Source organism: Pieris rapae, chromosome W, assembly GCF_905147795.1.
Source record: "Pieris rapae chromosome W, ilPieRapa1.1, whole genome shotgun sequence".
Classification (NCBI taxonomy): Eukaryota; Metazoa; Arthropoda; class Insecta; order Lepidoptera; family Pieridae; genus Pieris; species Pieris rapae.
This window is the reverse complement of record NC_059533.1, coordinates 1,129,189-1,142,524: the sequence shown is the minus strand read 5'-3', so window position 1 is coordinate 1,142,524 and position 13,336 is coordinate 1,129,189. Positions and strand designations below refer to the sequence as shown.

The 13,336-nt window shown below is 36.3% G+C and overlaps 1 long non-coding RNA gene across 1 annotated transcript; it reads right to left on the bottom strand.

Annotated features, from left to right (window-relative positions):
* Positions 1-5,863: 5,863 nt before the first annotated feature.
* Positions 5,864-6,525, bottom strand: LOC123690483. Its single transcript, XR_006751103.1, has 3 exons — positions 6,440-6,525; positions 6,229-6,345; positions 5,864-6,113 (listed from the first exon to the last, which is right to left on the bottom strand). It is a non-coding gene; the product is annotated as an uncharacterized LOC123690483 (long non-coding RNA).
* Positions 6,526-13,336: the final 6,811 nt, after the last annotated feature.

The window sequence follows — 13,336 nt, the reverse complement described above, 5'->3', positions numbered from 1 at the left end:
CGCCACGGAAACAGAGAAACACAGAAATCGGTTTTACGTGCGGTTATAGATGTTTCACATCAAAACTTGCATCTCAATGCTACGCATAAAATCCCCGGTCTTACTCCGTCACTTTTAGATCTTATTTTTGTTTCTTCTCCTCACCTTGTGGCTAAGTATGGGCAACTTCCTGCTGTCGCTTTCTCGCACGATGACCTTCTCTATCTCTCATTTAATGCGAAGCCACCCAAGCAGAAACCGACAGTGGTTATGCGTCGCAGCTATGGTGGAATCGATCATGAGAGCCTGCTTAGTGATGCGTTCAAATTTGACTGGAGTGGTCTATACGACTTAGCCTTCCTCGATGACAAGGTTGAGCTGTTCACCTATTCTATCACAAACCTCTATGATAAGCACGCCCCAGTGAGACGTATTAAAATTAAACATTTCTCTGATGATAATGATATATAATAATAATAAAAAACTGAAAGTTTAACGTTCATAAGTGTACATTATGTTACCTATATGAATAAATGATTTTTGATTTGATTGATTGATTGAGATATTAAAATAAATAAATATATTTGTCTACGAAATGAAGTAGTATGAAATAGATAAGCTGTATGTGAAGCTGGGTTTGATGAGTTTTCATAAAGGTGTCTGCCCACTATCCCGTAGCATACCATGACCGAGCTAGGACCGTTTCAGACAAAAAACTATTCTTTGTATTGAGAAGTATGAGACTATGCCCACTAGACCGTTCCGTCACCGGCCGACACCGTAGCGTGCCATGCACGGGCCGTCAACTATTCGTCGGAGGGAATATTTTGCCGGTGCGGACTCGCTACGTGCATGGCACGCGACGTTGTCAGACCGCTGCGCGCAGGCGGCTAAACGGTGACTGAGCGGGGAGTGTGACCGTTACAAACCCATTCCTCTTCCTCTTCATCCAAAATGAAGCAATAATTGCCAGTTGTTCAATCGGTAGTTTCCTTATAGCCATAAATATTTCAATATTTCACCATATTAACGCGTCGGATGCTTTACGAGTGTATTGAAAAGATTTCTGCCGTGTCACATACGGGCATCATACAGATTATATACGGGTTACATACGGGTTGTAAACGGGTTCAGAACGCTGTCGGCCCGCTTCAGTGGGTGAAATAGAGCGTACCGGATTGCTTTCCGTGCTGGATACGTTCCTAGCACGGTCATGGTATGCTACGGGATAGTGGGCAGACACCTTTATACTTAAGTTTGCGTTTGTATTACTGAAAGTTATTTTGTAGTGTGTTAAAAGTTGATCATTAACATTAAATTAAGTTGTGTAGGTTATTATGCTGTTCTTTTATTATAACCTATACAGTAACACAGCATGTAGGTATATTTTTAATTTCTGCTTAGCCATGTAATTTAAGGTTATTACGTTTCTATTAGGCAGTTATTAAATAAATAGTAGATTAAATCAATCATTTTATTAATAGAATGTTATTAGATCTTAGGTACTGTTGGCAAATTAATGTGTTGTTGGAAAACGTAAGTTTCGAGTTTTTGGTTCAATTTTTTCGTTCGACCGTGTCTATAATTTTTTGACGAAGAATTTTTTGACCGTCACGAATATTGTCAATGAAGGCATCAAGGGGAGCAAAATCACCAAACTGGGACTTTTCAAATATCTGTCACAATCACTGTAAGTGTTCTAGATTTAGTAATACTAGAATATAGGTTAAGTTTTAGTCATTTAGTCCTGGAATATCGCTTCCCAACGTGCAGAAATCCTCGGAGCTTTGAGGTCGCTGTGAAGCGTGCTGCTGCTTTGCTTCTGGAAGAGGCTGGTTTAATTAACCAGAACTTTACGCACACCGGGCCAAATGGGCGTATATATATATACCTATATACTTATCAAAGCAAATATTACAAGACTTTTACTACAACCATTTTGAGGATTATACTTGTGAAACTCGCCTGTGCACTTAGGGCCAGTTTTTTGATCCGTAGTAAAAAGTGGTATGACCATTTGTTACTTTAAGTATAGTTAAATGACTACCCAGTAGTCAAATCGTAAATGCGTTTTTCAATGTTAGTAGAGCGCCGTAAGGTTTATACCTCGGAATCCAGGGCCAGTCAATGAATCTTAATATAAACCTTGAAAATATGTTTTTAATAGTATATAGAAAAATGTTAAAAACAATTTTTTCGCGCTCTCAATTTTTTAAAATTTATTATAAACAATTATTAATTTTTTGGAGTTTTCATTGATTTATATTAGTCAAAAGTCATATTTTAAAAAGAACAACTATTACAAACTTGAAAACTTGATCTTGGATCTTTAGGGACTGCAGATATACCGATGAAGGTCGGGTTGGAGAATAGAGGGGATAACAGCAGCTGTTCGGTATTGTTCATGGCGGGCCCTCACAGGATAGTACACGTAACTTGCTAGACTTAATACGTAGCTGTTGTTTTCGTTCCGAAAAATATTTATTTCAGATTTTTGTTTATTAAAAATTAATGTTTATATTATTGTGCAGTGAGTGTGATAAAATTTAATTACTGAACATTGCTGAGTTTTAAAAACTTTGAAAATAGTGGCATAAATTGTGAGTATTTGTTTTTCATTTATATTACATGCTTTTGAAAATAGTTATGAATATTTTGTAATAAATCGATGTTAAAAGTTAGAATATAATAGTTGAATTTAATAATATAAATCATTAATTATGATATAAAAGTTAGTTATTAATATTACTAATATTTGTTGTTGCAGCCACGTGTCGCAATGGGTGAACCATCCAGTAGTGAAAGTACAAGCAATGATTGCCTCATTTGTGATAAAATCGGATCTAGTTCTGAATTAAGCTCTGAACTAGGAGATATTATAAAAGTCACTAGAGGCATATCATCATTAAAGGCTGCATCTGCGGAAAGAGGGGATGGACTTTCTCAGTATATTATAAATACTCGTGACTTTGTCTACGTGCATTCGGTATGCAGACAAAAATATATTAATAAAGGATGCATTAATTCTTATTTAAAAAAAAGAACACCACATCTGCATGCTCTCCACCTAAAAAAAGCTTCGAACAGCTACTTCAATTGATTTTGATTGGAAAACTAGGTGCTTCTTTTGTGAAAAAGAAGCGGATGAAATGAAGGAAAGAAGGAAGTCCAAGTCGTCAAGACAACAAATCAGCTACGTCACTAGTACTGATTTCAAGAAAAGTATAGTAAGTTTGATATGTGAAGACAAAAGTGAATATTGTCGCAATATTCATAAAAGAATTGTAGGCGTGTTAGATTTAGTAGCTCAGGGAGCTAAACATCACGCGGATTGTTACATGCGTTTAAAAACAACGCTAAAACAGACTCTGAGGGAGAAAAAAATTCATCCAGTAACAATGCAAGTAGATGCAGCAAGTCAATTTTCACTCGCAGAATTAAAAAGTATTGTTACAATTGACCATATTCCTAACGATAAAACAATAAAAATGAGGTTAATGAACCATTACGAGGATAATATTGTATTCTCCAGTAAATTTGGTTCCAATACAATTATATGTTTTAAGAATCAACAATACGACATATTGTCCGACAACTGGTACAGTGAGAGGTCAAAAGATAACGAAGAAGAAGAACGTCGTAAGAAGCTGATGCCGATAAACTAATAATCGAAACTGCTGTTAATCTGCAATCTGAAAAGGTTGCTGTAGTGTCCGAAGATATAGATGTTTTAGTTTTATTGACTGCTCTCTCACCAACAGACCGAGAAATTTATTTTCGAAAACCATCCAAAGGCAAAATACCGCAAAAAACGTACTCTTCCAAATACTTTTGAGAATATTACCTAAGTGTAAAGAGCATATTCTGTTCTTACATGCATTCACTGGATGTGACACGACATCAGCTTTTTTCCAACTTGGCAAAAACGTATTTGCAAAAAATTTTGAAAAGCGACCAGACTTGCAAAATGCTGCGACAGTCTTCAAAAATGAATGCGAAAATACTGATGACATTTTTAAGGCTGGTGTTACATGCACTCTTGCTTTATACGGTGCCCCCCAGAAAATAAAAGATCTTAATGCATTAAGATATAGGTAACTCTTTTTTGAAAGCAACTGCTAAAAATACCTACGTTAAACTGCCGTCATTACCACCCACTGCAGATAGCGCATTTGAACACTTTAAAAGAGTATTGTTGCAAGTTCAAACATGGCTTGGAAGAGAAATATTACCAGAAGAATGGGGCTGGAAATATGAATGCGGAATATTGACACCGCAAACAATGACGCAACGACCAGCTCCAGAATCTTTATTAAAAATTATTTTTTGCTCACGCAAAACAGGATGTGGAGCATCTTGTGGGTGCAGGAAAAGTGGATTAAACTGCACTGCAGCTTGCTTAGAATGCAATGGTGACAGCTGCACTAATCCTTCACCTACAATCTATATCAACGAGATCGACGACGACGACAATAATGTACGATGATGTAACAATGTGTATAGTTAATGATAAATTTTTTTTGTAACTTATTTTTTACGATAATCTAATAAATTAACATTGAAGTTACTCTGCACATAAAGTCTGGCTAATGAAAGTTGATACTGAAAAAGCGCGGCAAATTTAAAAAATGTCAGTATGGCAGCCCTAAAGTAAAAAGGAAAGTTGGAACAACTCAGTTTGATACTTTGACATTTATTTTTATTTTACTAGTGGACAAAATTGCAAAATTTTGTCCGCGTTATGACGAGATTAAAAGTAGCTTATATCACTTGTTAACTCTTTATTATCACACGGATACGTCACTCCATTGTGGCGTATATAGAGGGACAAACAGGCTATCAAACACTATCATGAGTATCAATATTATCATGAGTTTTAAATATTTGTAAATCTATGTGAGTATGTATCAAAGAAAACAACACCATATATTTTTATACTGTTTTTTAATCACTATAATCAAAATCTGAATCTAAAAATTCAACATGGAGTGAATCGTCACAATCACTGGAGTCGCTGCTGTCTCTTAAATTGATGATAAAGCTTTATATGGTCTCTTCTTTTGTACTTGTCTTCCACATGAATGACATGGTCTGTCATTTTTTTCTAATCATTTGCTGTAATACACTCAAAAGATTGTTTTATAAGATCCTCGAACTCTTTTGGAGTTTGGCTTACATTTTTGCTTCCCACATTTCTTTTTGCTAGACTCCATATGAGTTCTATAGCATTTAGGTCAAAATGATATGGAGGAAGTCTTAGCACTTCATGTGCGTTTTGGCTTAAAAGTTCATCAGCTTCATAAATAGGTTCTGGTGTGTTCGGTTTTACTAAGCAGAGCAACTCTGCTTTTGAATTGTATGTTTCAAATGAAATACCATTCAATGTAAGCCAATTCTGTATCTCTAACTTTCGATTTTGAGATGTGGGCGCTTTATTTATTATGACAGAATGGTATGATGCATTGTCCATTACAATTACACTTGGTTTATTCAAATTGGGCATAAGCTTTTCTTGAAGCCATTTGTTGAAGTTTGTGGAATTCATGTCATGGTGGTAGTCGGCCATTTTCGATTTGGTGCTAAATACCAACAATGAGTTTGGAACAGGGCCTTTCTCTGATCCTGCATGCACAATAATATATCGTTTTCCTGACGATATATTTTCAATTATTCCACTTGTTGATGGACCTTGCCAACATTTTTTAGGCTTATAGGTTTTGTGAACATAAGTTTCATCTAAGTAGATTATTGGCTTGCCTTCTGCACGTTTCGATGCAATGGTACGCAAAAAGCGATTTCTCCATGCAGCTATGTCATACCGTTCAATTAATAATGAACGTTCATTTTTATTTTTCTTAAATTTATAACAGTTGCCTATTAATATGCGACGGAGAGTTTCACGACATCCACCAAATTCTATACTTTCTTTTAACTCTACCAACAAAGATCTTAATGTTGGTACTTGTTTCCTCACAATGTAAAATTCGTTTATTTTATTACGAATAACATCCATATCGAAACTATCTAAGTTCGACACTTTTAAAGGGTGAGGTCGTTTTTACCTGGAGTCCTCCAGACCCCTTCGTTCACCGCACCTTCTTTTTTAATTCTCTTCAATGTAATAACACTTACATCTGCAAAAAGAATAAAATAAAATGTCAATTATCGTGAGTCTCATAACTAAGAAATAATAGAAAATACACAAGTATTACAAAACTAGTCTAAGATTAACGTTGAGTGAAAACTTACCGGTGAGTGAAGATAGTTCTTCTAAGTACTATTTCATCATATCTTTTTGATCTAAATCTGTGATTTTTTCAATTGCTTGTTTTACGTCAGCAGTTCGTGCATTATCCTCAAGACTATCTGTAAAAGAACAATAACATTTTATAAAGTAACTAAAACTAATATGTACTTTTTTTAAAATAAAAAAATATCAAGACATTTTGACCGTACTAACCAAAAAAATCAGTCACAGTACGTAAACAATCCTGTTTTTCTCGCAATACGGCTTGTTTCACAAGCTTTTTCTCTTCATATTTCGAAATCATAGTTTTCGCACTTCACTTTTCTTTTTAGTTTTATTCATTTTTATAGCATTAACACGGATATATCGCAACAAAACTATACACAAGTCAACCACAACGAAACATCAACAACACGCCATCTTGTTGCGTCAGAGATAGGGATACCATACACTGATTCTGATTTTACCAAATCTTTTGGAAAACAGCCGAAAATTAATTTCTTTAAAATAATCTTGCCAAGTTTTTCTCTAGTAAATAGTGTACCTAATTAATTAAGCTATTTATTAGACCAACTTAAGGCTTAGTGTTGCTCTTGAAATGATCCCCAACACGTACATACGATACTTATTTTCGATGAATACAAGTTTAGCACACGTACGAATTTTTAAAACTCAATTTATAAAATGTTTAAAATAAGTTTGTTTTGAAAATGCCTTTTTGGAATTAATTGTTCCTAAGTACTTTCTGCTTAAAATACCCCACTTTGTAGGGTAAATATCCGATGGTAGGAACACTTTAGTGTTGTCATATAAAAAGTTTGTAAAAAAATCCAGTATCTACTTTCGTCAGCCAGACTCTATAATTTATTACAAATAAAATTAAATTTTTCGCTATAAACACTTTTTCCCCCTTCCGCCTCTCATTTTTCAGTAAATTGTTGTAACTCGAGATCGGTAAATTTTTTTTTTAACTTTTTTATTTGAGGTTTTAATAATGCAGTCTCATACTTGATATACAGATTCATTGACTGGCCCTGGGTTCCGAGGTTTGACCATTTTTATGCCTTACGGCACTCTACTATGTCTATTTTAACTATAGTCAAACTTAACAATTTGTCATTTTGTTGCCAGTGCAATGAACAATGACATCCCATAATTTTTTTTTTTTTTGTGGGGAATATTTATTTTGTATGACAACACTAGACAAACTGAGTGAATGATATCCAATTTTGACATCTTCATCAGTGTTCACAACCGTACGATAATTATCGTACATGTACGATAATTTCATAGCTATGTACGATGTACGATGGTACGTGACTATCGTACACAGATTGTACGATAATTTCCGTTCTCATGAAAAATTTGATTATTACACAGATAGCCCAATAATAATTACAGTTTTTAGTGTTAGTGCCATCTATTGGCTCATTGTTTTATTAGGATCACATGCCGTTGCTTCATGGCGCAATCCTTTCATTGGTTATTACTGTTGTTCATTATAAATTCGAAATGTTGGCACGTTCATGACACTCGAAGTGCCCTCGTCCGACGTCCACTCCCAGCTCAAGTCTTGCCATACGTCGAACATTTAATTTGAATTATTATTATTTTTTCAATTTAAAAAAACACAAGTTTACAAGATTTAAACTATAAATCATTTCCTACATACATTATTGCACGTTTCATATCATTTTTAAAAGTATTTTATCCGTTTTCCAGACTTGTACGATAATTTTTATCCATGTACGATAATGTTTCGGCCTCTGGTACGATAGTTGCCTGGCTTCAGGTTGTGAACACTGATCTTCATTCGTTATTTGTGCTTTAAAAGTTTGAAGTGTCAAATTAATCAAAATATAAATAAAGTTGTTTTTCTGTTTTAATACGGTTTACACCTATAACGATACTAAAATATACAAATAACGATGTCAGCAAGCAGCCAACGGGCAAACAAGTAAGTACAAACAAACGTGTTATTTATTCCGAGTTATCTTTTGTTTCATAGAAAAGTAATACATTTATGTTTTGTTAAAGGGACCGTACTAACTGGGCTCAAAAAGAAACCGCCAAATTGATGATGCTATTCAAGGATTACCCAGTCCTAATCTGAAAAGAAACGGATCACTCCAGTAATCTATCAAAACAAAAAAAAAGAGAGAGCATGATTTGCCCAATTATGCTAAGGAAGAGAATCAAAAACATTTGCTGCACAAAGAAGCATAATGTCGTACGGGATTTTACAGTGGGGTCGGGCTGCTGACATTGAATCCATTTTTATATTTTTCAAAAGAAAGCTGTCATAGCCAGTTATAATCTATGTTGTTACAAATCTGTTAGACATAATTTCATTACTAGAAATAAAGATGAAATACCTGAACTATCTTTCAGATTAGCCAAAATTCAAACCTCATTTATTTATTTATTTATTTATTTATTTATTTACACTTCTTTGCTATAGAAATAAATAAAGAAAAATGATGGGTGCAAGAAGTGCAGAAGTTATATAAGAAACAAAATAAATTTATATTAAAATATAGATCCTTAATCTATTAGTAACTATATATATTATAATAACTAACTAAAACTAATCTTACAAATTCAAGAAAATAGAGAATTTACAAAACGAACAGGAGATACAAGAATTACACAGGTCACGATTGATCAGGATAGGATAAGGTTAGGAAATATTTGTATAGAAGAGTTTTAAAAGACGATAGGGAGGAAGCCAATCGTATAGACTCAGGCAGCTTATTCCACAGCCTAATGGCGGAAATCCTAAATGAATTGCCTAAGAAGGAAGAGCTGTGGGATGGAATTTCCAATAGACATCTATTAGAAGAGCGTAGCGTATAGTTAGAAGGACCTAAGAATTTGAAATTATTTTGGGGATAAGAAGGGGTTTTGGGATTGAAAAGAATTGAATATGAGCGTCACGTCTGAGTCGAATAGGTAGCCACCCCAGCTGCCTGCGGAACTTAGACACATGGTCATATTTCCTAAGACCAAATATGAAACGTATGCACAAGTTCTGCAGGCGTTCGAGCTTGTTGAGTAGCTCTTCATTCATATCAGAGGTGCAGGAGTCCGCATAGTCGAGAATAGGAAGCAGAAGAGATTGCGCTAACATAGTTTTAGTGCGGATAGGAAGGAAATTAGAAAGACGTCTCAGAGAATTAGACGCGGCGTATAGTTTACGGCTGATTACCTTTACGTGATGACCCCAGGATAGCGTTTGGTCGAAGAAGACCCCAAGGTTTTTTACATTTTTATTAAGAGCCAAAGCCACACCGTCAAGGTAAACGCCAGGGATCTGAGCCCATTTCATTCTTGAAATAAAGAAAGGGCTTCCAATGACAATTACCTGACTCTTGGAAGGATTAATTTTAAGACCAAAGTCTTTACTCCAGTTAGCTATATTTTTAAGAGCATCATTCATCGTTTGTATCGCGAGAGGAAGCCGATCCAGTGTAGACTGAACGTAAACTTGGAGGTCATCAGCGTAAAGGTGATAATGAACCAAAAGACGTGCTGTCAGTGTGTTAATAAAGATAGAAAATAGAAGAGGCGAAAGTACTCCACCCTGCGGAACACCAGTACTTACATTATTCCACTGCGAGTGTGTTTCATTAATTTTAATACGCTGGCGACGACCGTTGAGATAGCTATCGAATCAAGCAATAGCAGATGGAGAGATTTTTAAAGAACGAAGCAACCCAAGCAGAATTTCAAACTTCACAGTATTGAAAGCATTGCTAAAGTCAAGCAGAGTGAGAACAGTGAGCTGCCCATCATCCATCCCCTGACGAATGTCGTCAGAGACCTTAACCAATGCAGTAGTCGTGCTATGCCCCGGGCGGAAACCCGATTGAAAAGGATCTAGTATGGAGTTCTTATTCAGAAATCCGCTAAGCTGCGAGTGTATAAGGCGCTCTAGAGCTTTAGATAGGAATGGTAGAATGGAAATGGGCCGGTAGTCAGAAAGGTTAGTAGGATCAGGCCGTTTGGGAATAGGAATGACTAAACTATCTTTCCAAGAAGTAGGAAATTTACCAGCCTTAACTGAATAATTGAAGATATGAGTGATAACTTGAAGGACAGCTGGCAAGATAGGTAATATCATAGCTCGACTAACTTGGTCACATCCGACAGCATCCGAAGAGATGGACCGGATGCAACCCTCCACTTCAGGCTCGGTGAATTCAGTGAAATTAAAGGGAATGAAGTTTGGAGTAGGAAGAGATGCTAGATTATTGAGTGTCTTCTCAAGAGAAGATTTATCATGGGTAGTAGAAGAGGTAAAGTGAGAGTTAAGATTGTCTATATCAATAGCTGAAGAAATATCATTCTGTGCCACTCTGCCAATCCCCAATTTTTTGAGGAACTTCCAGATTTTCGCGGTGTCACCATTGGATATTGAATCGTGAATATGTTGTCTTTGAGCATCACGACAGCGAGTGTTACAACGATTACGAACTACTTTATATTTTTCGCGCTCTGCATCAGATTTGGCAGTTCTCAATTTAGCTTTGGCTCTGTTTTTTTTGTGAATCAAACTTTTTATCTCATCAGTAAGCCAGGGAGCAGGTAAATGTTTAAGTTTAACACGTCTCACTGGGGCCTGCTTATCATAGAGGTTTATGATAGAAGAGGTGAACAGCTCAACTTTGTCATCGAGGAAGGCTAAGTTGTATAGACCACTCCAGTCAAATTTGAATGCATCACTAAGCAGGCTCTCATGATCGATTCCACCAAAGCTGCGACGCATAACTACTGTCGGTTTCTGCTTGGGTGGCTTCGCATTAAAGGAGAGATAGAGAAGGTCGTGGTGCGAGAAAGCGACAGCAGGAAGTTGCCCATACTTAGCCACAAGGTGAGGAGAAGAAACAAAAATAAGATCTAAAAGTGACGGAGTAAGACCGGGGATTTTATGCGTAGCATTGAGATGCAAGTTTTGTAAGTTGTAGGAGTGAGTCAAAGAAATAAGCCGTCTGGAGCGAGAATCATTTTTTAGCAGGCATGTGTTAAAGTCACCCATGATTATTGTGTTTTTATATAAGGGAGAAAATTGATCAATTGTGTCTTCAAAGGAAGCAAAGTAGTCCACCGATGATGACGGGGAATAGAAGACTCCCAAGAGAAGCTTACAATTGGAGAGAAGAACTTCTATAAGGAGGTGCTCGGCTGCATTGCTAGGTGGAGGCTGTGGCGATGAGTTAATGATGGAAAAGGGGATGTGAGAACGCAAATAAATTGCCACACCACCTCCTCGCATGCCGATTCGGTCATTTCTAATTAAATTGTAACCAAGAAGAGAGTAAGTAACAGAGGAGAGGGAAGGATTGAACCATGTTTCAGAAATAAGAATGGCATGGATGTCTTTAGAAGCCAACGTGAGCAGGTCTGTATGATGAGCTGGTACACTTTGAGCGTTAATGTGTATAACGTTAAAGTGCTTAGACAAGTTTTGAAAAATAGAGGATAAGGAATCAGGTAGTGGAGGCGTGGAAGAGTCTATACTATGGAAGGAGTCACAATCGGACGATTCCAAAGATAAGAAATCAGAGTTATCACTATTGCAATCCATGAATTCACAAAAGTATGATAATTTTCCAAGATATATCCACCAGACAATGAGATATGGCTATATCCAAGAACAAATCACACACACAAATAAACCTATATAACTATAAGAACACAAAAGAGAATAGTTAACTAATAATAATAATATATAAACAAAACAAAAAACAAATTACAATTTAGCCCAAAAAATCACACTAGTTCGCTAAGTGGCTATCGTATCAGTGCTATAGCTACAGGTATCTCGTTGGAACACAGTCAAAGTATAAGGATAATATTATGTTTAAATTATTTTACATTAAAAAAGATTGTTATGATCCGAGAAACACACAGATTAAGACGTGGTACAATATTATGAGAGAATAATTTAATGATCTGTGGACGGACAATACAAACTATCCCTCGCTGACAATCACAAACTTTGACAGTGTCACATAAAGTTTTCTAGGTATCTGTCACTGAGCTGTAATAACTAAATAACAATAAATAAACAAGACAAGGTGAAGATTGTGAGAAATCAAATAAGTAATTGACAGAGAACTATTTATCACTTTAAACCTATGCCCAGAAACCAAGAAGAAATTAAAATCAAACGCACACACGGAACATAAGCGCATAATACATATGGGAGTTATTGAACCTTCTTTGAACCCTTCTTGTTACGGGTCTTGTCTCCTCTCAGCTTTGGATCATCAGCGGCGGCCGATAAGGGGATGCTGTCTGGGACCGTATCCAGTTCCTTCAGTGAAGAGATGCGTCGAAGTTTCCCATCAGCCCCTATCACTTGTACCCGTCCATCCCTGGTCCAGCATTTCGTGACACCAAACCGCTTTCTCGCCTCCATAAATAAAGAGCGCCTTGATTTAGTTAAAAACTCAGACAAGGTTATGCCTGTGCCTTTAAGACTAGTTTTGGCAGCCCAGATCCTTAATTTATCGTCATGCTCTCGAAGCTTTATTAAGATTGGCCTAGGCTTCTCTCTGGATATAATTCCCAATCGATGACACCTGGTGAGGCTCTGCTCTGTTAAGTAGGGACACTTAAGTAGGACGGATATCATCTTAGCTATGGAGCCTGAACTTTCATCCTTTGTTTCGTTAACCCCATGCAGCAACAGACACTTTCGCCTGCTGCGCATCTCCTGCTCGTCCTGTACTTTAAATAGCATCGCCATTTGAGCCTGGAGATTCTCAAGGCAAAAGAGAACTGAACTTTTAAATACCTCGAACTCCTTAGCAAGAGGAGTTTGTTCCAGCGAAGGGGACCTACTCTGCGTTGCAATAAGGCGCTGCTGGAACTCTTCCATTTTGGCAGACACCATTTTGGATACATCCCTTAGAGACTTCTTAAGATCCTCCATAATAAGGTGACAGTGAAATTATATGAAATTAATTGTTCAAAAGAAGGTAGTTGAAAAGTGATTAACAAACTTTAAGTAAATTACAGTTAATTATAGGATAATATAAAAGAAAGATAGCGAATAATGTGTAGTGGGCCACTAGTTCATCACTGGAACCGTAAGTAAAAAAG